The sequence below is a fragment of the Leptonychotes weddellii genome, chromosome 13 (genome assembly GCF_054177405.1).
Source record: "Leptonychotes weddellii isolate Sample4059 chromosome 13, ASM5417740v2, whole genome shotgun sequence".
Classification (NCBI taxonomy): domain Eukaryota; kingdom Metazoa; phylum Chordata; class Mammalia; order Carnivora; family Phocidae; genus Leptonychotes; species Leptonychotes weddellii.
In genome coordinates, this window is record NC_138381.1 from 64,741,030 (window position 1) to 64,750,141 (window position 9,112).

Genomic DNA, 9,112 nt, shown 5'->3' on the forward strand with positions numbered 1-9,112 from the left:
GGTGATTAGAGTACGGCTCTCCATAACCCCATTGCCTAATATGCTCAGTAAATGGGAATCGGGTTTCTAAGGCACAGGGTTGCTTGTCCTCTTTTCTCATCAAACTCTTATACTAGCCCAAGCCAGGCCTCAGCATGGTGGGTGTCAATGAATCAGTAAACAAGAATCAATAAATACATCCCACGTTTTATTACCTCTTTCTCTCATTGGTTTGGTAGGACCACAGCTTTAATGATCTCCTCCATGGCCAAGTATTTATGCCCGACTCAGGGGCCGTCTTCAGACAGGCTGACAAATGTGGCTAGTGTATTCCCTGTGGAGGGCGTGGCTGTCTCCGTCCTTACCAAGTCCCATGTCTTGTGGGGACCTGCGGTCTCCATCTTTGAGTCTCCATGGAGATCCTGGATCTCTCCAAGTGGCAGAGTCGGGGACACGCGCCTCTCCCCCTCCTCCTGGGAGGTGGTGGGTCCTGTGGCTTTGCTGCTCAGGTCTCAGTGTGTCACAGAGGTCCATGGGGAGCCCCTGTCCGCTTCTTCTTGCTCTAATGGGCCCAGGCACTAACTAGTCCAGGGATTGCACTGAGCTCAGAGACCAGAGCTGGTTATCATGCCCACTGGGAGTCACTTGTGCCTCCTGGCTCTGAGACGTGGGATCTGAGCCCAGTTCGTCCTGCTGGATTCCCTTTCCCCTGCCCCTCGGTTCCTTGCGCCCAGAGGCCCCTGCTGTACCCAGAGGCTGCCTCACTGTTTATCAGACGTGCCTGGAAGCGTCTGGACTTCTGCAGTGGGCACGATTAGGCATCTGTCATGAGTCCTACACTCGCAAGGATGCCTCGGTAGCGTCTTACCCCTTCCAGGTGGAGTGGAGGAGGCCAGCCATTGAGCCTTGACTTCTCTGTGCCTGTTGTTACTGCATCTGTAAAATGGGGCAATACTTCCAATCTCTCAGTGTCCTCCTCTCCTAATGAGACAAAGGACCCGGAAATGCACAATGAGACCTCTGACGTTTTAGGCTGACTTAGCCCAGCTCACTAGTCCCCTACAGTGCTTATCAATACCTCCCTAAAACACTTCTGATTCTCTAACATGCCCGCTTTTCCCAGGAGACGGCATGCTCTGGCTCTGGCAGGGGTGATGGATGCATTATTCATATTTGTGTTTTCAGTCCCCAAGCCAAGCTTAGGGTGCAGCAAACAAAATCAACTGATCAAACCATCAAAGCTGAGACTTCTTGCTCACACTCTGTGTATGAGGCCGTACATCAAGCACATCTGTTCAGCATGTCACTAAATCTTCCCAGCAGTCTTACAAGCTGGAGACACATTTTCTTCCTGCATAAGGTAACAGATGCCTAGAGAGATCTAACAGTCTGCCCAAGGTCGCTCAGCAGTTAGGTAACAGCTGCGATTTGAATGCGGGTCTCTGACTATTAAGAACGCTTGTATTTTCCTAAAGATGGGTATCATCTATCTTTGAATCCACAATCTATGATGCAATCCCTCCCAGCACACAGAGTGTGCCAAATGAGTGTCTCATTGACTAAATGATGAAATATGGAAGGACTGGGGTGGGGGGAGGCCTGAGTTGCTTGGTTGGTTATGTGTTTGACTCTTTATTTTGGCTCAGGTCATGATCTCAGGGTCGTGAGATTGAGCCCCTCGTCAGGCTCTGTGCTGGGTGTGGAGCCTGCTTAAGATTCTCTCTCTCCTTTGCCCTCTGGCCCTCCTCACCCTCCCTCCCCCGCCACCAAAAAAAAGAAGAAAAAGAAAAAGAAATATGGAAGGATAATAGCTAGCTAGCAAATGAGATGATTAGATGAGGATAGATGATAGATAGATAGATAGATGATAGACAGATAGATAGATAGATTTAGATGTTCTCAGGGAAAATTATGCCAAGCCAAAAATCGTATCCTATACCCCTTCTGAGGCTCAGAAATTTATCACAGAGCTGAGCACATAGTAAATGTGCTTGAGGAAATAGAGGTGTTAGATGTCAAAGCAAAGGGATTCTTTACTAATGGTCTTTCTTCTAAGACCTTGCATCTGAACTTGGAAGCATCTCTAATAACAACATCTGAATGTGCCTAAAACAGAGAGGCAGGATCAACATTTAAGTGAGGTCCTTGCGGTTACCTTGCTGATGGCACTGGATGTGGCTTATCCATTACAGACCAAAGGAAGCTTATCCACCTTCAGGGACAAGAGCCTGGAGGACATCTGAATTGAGACGCTTCATTTCATGCGGACAAGAAGTACAAGTGGTAGAAGGAAGGGTGTGTGCACCGTCTAGAAAATGGAATGATCTCATTGTTAACACTGTCCAAGCATATAGGAATTCTTCAGGGTGACCCGATTCAATATGTAACCAAAAACAAGGCTGACTCATTCAATCTTGGTTAAAAGGACTTGATTCTAATAATTGCCCAAAAATCTCATTATGAGGCCATTGTGCCTGGAAGGACAACCCCATAGCAAATCCCACTAGAAGTATGGTGTGGGATATGTTCTGAACTGGGAGTTAGGAGGCCTACATCTTAGTCCCAGCCTTGCCACGAATTGGTTCTGTGACCTTGAACCCAGGGACTCAGTTTCCATCTATTTAACAAGAGAGTTTAACACAAATGAGCTCCTTGCTGACTTTGAATCTGGGATTCTTTTAAAGATTTTATTTATTTATTCATGAGAGAGAGAGAGACAGAGGCAGAGGGAGAAGCAGGCCCCCTGTGGAGCAGGAAGCCCGATGCAGGACTTGATCCCAGGACCCCGGGATCGAGACCTGAGCCAAAGGCAGATGCTTAACCGACTGAGCCACCCAGGTGCCCCTGAATCTAGGATTCTATACAGGATTTTGGAGTGGGGAAGGAAAGAGGGTTGAGTAGAAAGAAGGAACAGTGATGTACTAAAGCCACCTGAACCACACACCATTTTTGTGTGTGAAGATACTTTGTGTGTGAAGAATTTTTCCAAATTCTATCACATCCTATCAATAGCTTGAAATTGGCTTTGATGGCTTTGCCAGTTTTTGACCTCTGGACCAGGTCTCTAAAGTCCTTCCAGCCCTAACACTCTGAATCCGTATAAAAAGGAAAATCTGAGCATAACAGTTGCTCGGTCAAGGTTAGCCAAATCATCGTGTGGGGGTCGAAGTTCCAAGCCACAGGTAATATTTACGGAGCGGTCATTTGCCAGACCCTATGTTAAGCACCTACAGATAATCATCCATGAACCTGCCCAATCCCATTTTACAGGAGAAGAGCTGAAATTCAGTAGATGATGGACGGGGCCAAGGTCACAGACCCAGGAAGTGGCAGAACTAGGGCTTAACTATAAGCCTAAATATGCTGTAGACTCAAGCAGCCTCCCGCCCGGCCCCTGCTTGCTGTTCTTCTAAATAAAGTTTTATGGGAACAGAGCCATGCACGTTCAGTGGCTGTTTTCCTGCCACGGATCAAATGGCCCACAAAGCCTGAACTATTTACTACCTGACCCTTTACAGAAAAAGTTTGCAGGTCCCAGACTGGAAGGGCAGGGAGAGCCAACGGAAGGCTGTGGGGGCAGAAGGGCATATGCGGACTCTATCAAGGTCAGGGTGGGAAAGAGGACAGGGGGATTAACAATGGTGTTTCTAACAGGTGGGTGGATAAAAAGATAAGGAGTTCTAAATTTGGACAAAGCCTCAGCTCGGGCAACAAGACTTCCGTTGTGGGGGGAAAGCAAGCTGGGTAGTGGATGGCATTTCTAAAAGGCAAGAGATGGGGATCCTGCCGCTGCTTTCGAAGGGGATGCTATTGCAGTTCCCTCAGCTCATCAGTGCTTCGTTCTCTAGGAGAAGGAGCCCAGCCACGGAATGGAAGGTGCTGGAAGTTCAAGGAAGGGAAACTGGATTTCAGACGGGTGAGGGGCACTTTTCTTTCGTTCACTTATTCCTTCCCTCGGACATTCAAATATCCACTGTGTCCCAGGCATCAGACGCAGCACGTGGTGGGGAGGGGATGGGGGCAGAGAATGTTAAGGAGAGCAGGGCTTATGAAAACATGAGAAAGGTAGAGAGAGAAGAGCATGAACGAGAGAAACACAAGTGGAGGGGAAGGCAAAGCCAGCAGCAAGAGAGACATACAGATATAGAAATAGGGAGGGAAGGAGAATAAGAGAGGAAATGGGAAAATAAAAAGGACACACCAGGAGCGCCTGGGTGGCTCACTCGGTTGGGCATCTGAATCTGACTATTGGTTTCAGCTCAGGTCGTGATCTCAGGGTTGTGGGATCGAGCCCCACCTCCGGCTCCAGCTCCATGCTGAGAGTGGAGCCTACTTGGGATTCTTTCTCTCTTTCTCCCTGTGCCCCTCCCCGGCTCAGTAAGTTATTACCTACATCGTTTCCCTGTGTGATGTGATGTTCTGTTGTTCACAGATCTTTTTTTTTTTTTAAGATTTTATTTATTTATTTGAGCGAGAGAACGAACAGGGAGAGGGGGAAGAGGGAGAGGGAGAAGCAGACTCCCCGCTGAGCAGGGAGCCTGATTCAGGACTCCATCTCCTGAGATCATGACCTGGGCAGAAGGCAGGCAGAAGACAGACGCTTAACCCACTGAGCCACCCAGGTGCCCCCACTGTTTGTAGATCTTAAGCCACTCTAAACCCGGAGGCATTCAGAGGCTATCGTCTGCTGGGTTCTAAAGGGGGAACTCCATCTCTGACGGGCCTCTGGGAGTCCAGGACGATGCCTGATGGGCGCAGGTAAAGCTAAACTTGGACATGAATGAGGCCACCGCCAGAAAGTGTCCCACCCTGGGTTTCCAGGCAAAGAATTTAAGGAGCTCAGTTGTCTTAGGAGATAAGGTTTACAGTCGAAGAACGGTGTAGGGTGGTGTGGGACTACAGACCATCAGAGCCGGAAGAGACCAATGAGGAGGAGGAGGAGAAGGAAGGTACCAGATGAGGATGATGCAGCAGCAAACTAGCATTTATTGGTCTAATATGTTCCGGGCGCTATGCTAATTGTTCTACCAGCTTCATCTGAACTCTCCCGACAGCACTGTGAGACATATTACTCCATTTCTCAGAGGAGAAAACCAAGGCTCTGGAAAGCAAAACTACTCACCCAAGCTCCAAGCTCGGGCGGAGCTGGGATTTGAACCCATCTCTCCGAGTCCTGAGCCCCCCATAGGTGCTTCTCTAAGAGTGGACCCTAGATCATCGCCATCACAATCAGATTCCCAGGCCCCACCCAGATCTATTGAATCAGGATCTCTGCGGGAGTATAGCCTCGGATCTGCATTTTGACCCAGATGATTTCTATGTTTTCTGAGGTTTGGGAATTAACCATGTGAGACTCAGGTTCCAATTCGGTTCTTAAACTGTGATCCGTGGACAGCTTTTCTTTTTTATTTTATTTTATTTTAATTTATTTATTTCTTTGACAGAGAGAGACACAGCGAGAGAGGGAACACAAGCAGAGGGAGAGGGAGAGGGAGAAGCAGGCTCCCCGCAGAGCAGGGAGCCCGATGCGGGACTCGATCCCAGGACCCTGGGATCATGACCTGAGCTGAAGGCAGTCGCTTAACCAACTAAGCCACCCAGGTGCCCCGTGGACAGCTTTTCAAGAGTCCATGACCTACTGATAACAAACTGGAGTCTTGTTCAACCCATGCCCACCCCCTTTCTTCTCCTCTTTGGGGCAGTGTCTTCCCCACTGACTTTTTTACACCTTTTGATTGACTTCAGCCAATGAGATGTGAGCAGATGGGATGTGATAGTCCTTGAACCAAGTTTGTGCAGTGTGGTTTGTCTCTCGGGGGTCTGCCATCACCACCAAAAGCACATACTCTACAAGGCAGCTTGCCTTTCCAGCCTGGGCTCCCTAACTGGACACATGAAGTAGAGCTGAACGGTCCCAAAGCCTAGCGCCAAGCACAGCCAACCCATAACCGGAAACTGAAACACCCCAGCCAACCCATATACATGCCAATCACACGAGCAAGAAAGAGATGCTTGTTGTCAGCCATTGAGTGTAGGTATGATTTTTTTATACAACAACAGCTGACCAATACCCCTAAAGTACATACCCTATATTGTGTGTCCGTTTTTATATTGTGGGCCCACTTTTCTGGAGAGAGGGTGTGTATACTTTTCAACAAATTCTCAAGAGACCAGGGACCCCAAAAATTGTCAAGAGCCAGAGATCTACTTAAAGATCTTCCCCATTCTCAGTGGAGCCTCAGGTTCCAGGACTTGAGCTGAATGAGTTTTCACTGTCCCTCCTTGCCTCTTAGAACACAAATGTTTATCTAAGTTTTAATCTTTAAGGGGTCCAGACCGAACATGCTATAGGAGTTTTGAGAGGGGGGTCTGGGGGATGGTCTTAGGACTCAGTTTCAAATCCTTGGACTCTTAAAATATCACAAAAAACAAAAACAAAAACAAAAACAAAACCAGGAGGAATTCTTAGAGCACAAGGAGTCATTTTATAAGATGGTCCTCCTCTAGTATCTTACTACTTACCCATTTATCTCCCCAGTGGAAAGAAATTTCTCTCCACCTCTGTGAAATAAATATAAACAGCTCAGTCAATGTTTTGCCAGAGATGTGAAAAATTAAAAATATTATGCCCTAGTCTGGGTTGGCTTGTATATACATAAGTATGTACAGAACCGACATTCAACACCTCAGTCATGAAAATTATGTTTACGTGTCACAGGACATTAATTTTTTCAAGATCATTGGGCAATATTTTTAGGAGTTTGTGAGTACACAATTTACTTTTTTTTTTTTTTTTTTTTGCCTGCAGTTTGTGAAGTAACAGCTCCAAGGACCCTTGGTAGAAGAAACAAGGCCCCTAAGGAGGTACGAAAGGACCTAGCCAAGGCTCCTCGCTGCTCATATATTATCCCGAGTTGGAGGCCAAGCAAGCCAATCTGTTAGCAATCCGTTTTCCTGCACTGGCCTCATCCCCTTGGCTGTTATCGGCCGAGTATTTCAACACAGATGGATGGGTTCTGGCCGGTCAGGGGGGCACAACTGAACTTGAACCGAGTCCAGCTGGCGGGCTTTCTGATTGCCAAGATGACCTGCTGCCTTCAAGGAGAGCAGGATTCATGTGGTGGTTCGGTAGGTGACAGGGAGGAGAATGAGGAAGGGCAGGTGTGTTTGCACCCCGTAATCCGGGGCAAAGCGCAGACTTCTAGGAAGGGTTTCTTCGTTGTGCGGAAGGAATTAGCAGGACTTCTCCCTGCTGTCCCCTGAAAATGGCCACGCTCCCTGTCCTTCTGGGTCTTGATGCATCTTTTGTTTGTCAACACAATCAGACAGGCTGAGCTTGGATCCACACCTTCTTTGGAGACAGGACCTGAAAGAGGTTAATTATGGTAAAATGAGGCCCGAGGGAACATTGATGTGCTCACCAACCAGGATGTTCACCCAAGCCTCAGTACCAGAGGCTTACACCAGGGTTTTGTTTTGCGGGCATGATTGATTGGACCACGGCCTTCTGATCCTGAGATTTGTCTTTCCGGCCTGACCAGCCCCTCTGCTGACACCATCTAGGGACCCACCACGGAGTCACCTCATACACTCTGTGGTCCTGGGGTCCTACCATGCTTAACGAAGGCAGTCCTATCACCTGGGAAATTTCAAAGTTTAGAGCTCTATCCCAGGAACCAGAGACAAAGGCCAGCCAAACTTTTTTATCATATAACATGTATACGTCTATATGGGCATTATATGAATACATAAATGCTACATGTAATTGTTCTATTTGTGTAGCGTGTATGTTGCAAATATCCGCTCCAACAGGCTCATACTAGTTATCTCCAGGTGGAGTGATTTGGAAGGGTTGTTCTTCTTTCTGTGATTTTTCAAGGTTTTAGTGAAAGCGCACTGGCTTTGTAGTCAAAATTCTGTTCCTTTTCATTTTGAATCGCCAGTCTAAGAAGCTCAGGTGAGTCCAGGGGTTTAAGAACTTGGATCAAAATTCCCATCTGATCAGCCGTGTGACTTCTCGGGACTTCAGTTTCTTCTTTTGCCGGATGGAATTTATAGTAACTGTTCCTGCCCCAGAGTTCAGCTGCTGTGGACGGAGCCTATTATGGCACCTGAGACTTGGTAATTAGCCATTATTGGATCATTATTTTGATGACCGTCGTTAATGTTCTTGTAACTCGCCTCACCCTCTAATAAGTCACCTGGGAAATGATACTTATTGAGCACCTATGGTATGAAGGGCAGTGAGGGATCCAGACTTGGGAGACTCACACCTCTTGATGCCTCCAGAAACTTACGCCACTCTGGAGAGATACACAAACCCTCCAGGGGTAGAGGGTAGCACGTGCCCAGGAATGTCATCTATTGAGGTGCCGTTGGCATGTGAAAGCCGAGGTAACCCTGCAGGGGCTGGCAGGCCTCAGGGAGATGGGGAGAGCCATGTCGGATGAGAGGGGCTCCTGGGCACAGAGCTGGGAGTGGTCTCAGAAAGCAGACTCTTCTCCCAGTCTCAGGCAGGTGAGCCCTCCCCACTCCCTACCTCTTGTGGGCCCACGTTTCCCACTGCCTGGCACCTCCCTCCCATTAGGTGGTGTAACCTTCACAGGAAAACCCTATGAAGTACAGCATCAAGATTCATTTTACAGATGGGGAAACTGAGGCTCACAGAGGTGGTCACATGGCCACGCTCAGCCAGTAAGTGGAGGAGTTGGGATTCAAACCCAGTTTAGAAGCAAGTACCGAAGCTGCTGTGCCCTGGGACTACTAGCTGCAAGCCAGGATGGAGCCACACGGCTGGTGGATGGGAGGCATCTCCTTTTCTTTTTGGGGACCAGAATCTTTTCTCTTCCATGGTCTTCTGTGGACTATTCAGAACTGCATCTTAGTCTCTGATTGTAACAACCGAAGGAACTGCAAGAAAACAAAAACAAAAACAAAGACCAGGAAACACCAGGGGCACCTGGGTGGCTCAGTGGGTTGGCTGGCCGACTCTTGATTTCTTCTCAGGTCATGATCTCGGGGTCATGAGATCGAACCCCACATTGGGTTCCAGGCTCAGCGAAAGTCTGCTTAAGGATTCTCTCCCTCTGCCCCTCCCTCTGCTCGTGCTCTCTCCCCTTCCCCTCTCTCTCTC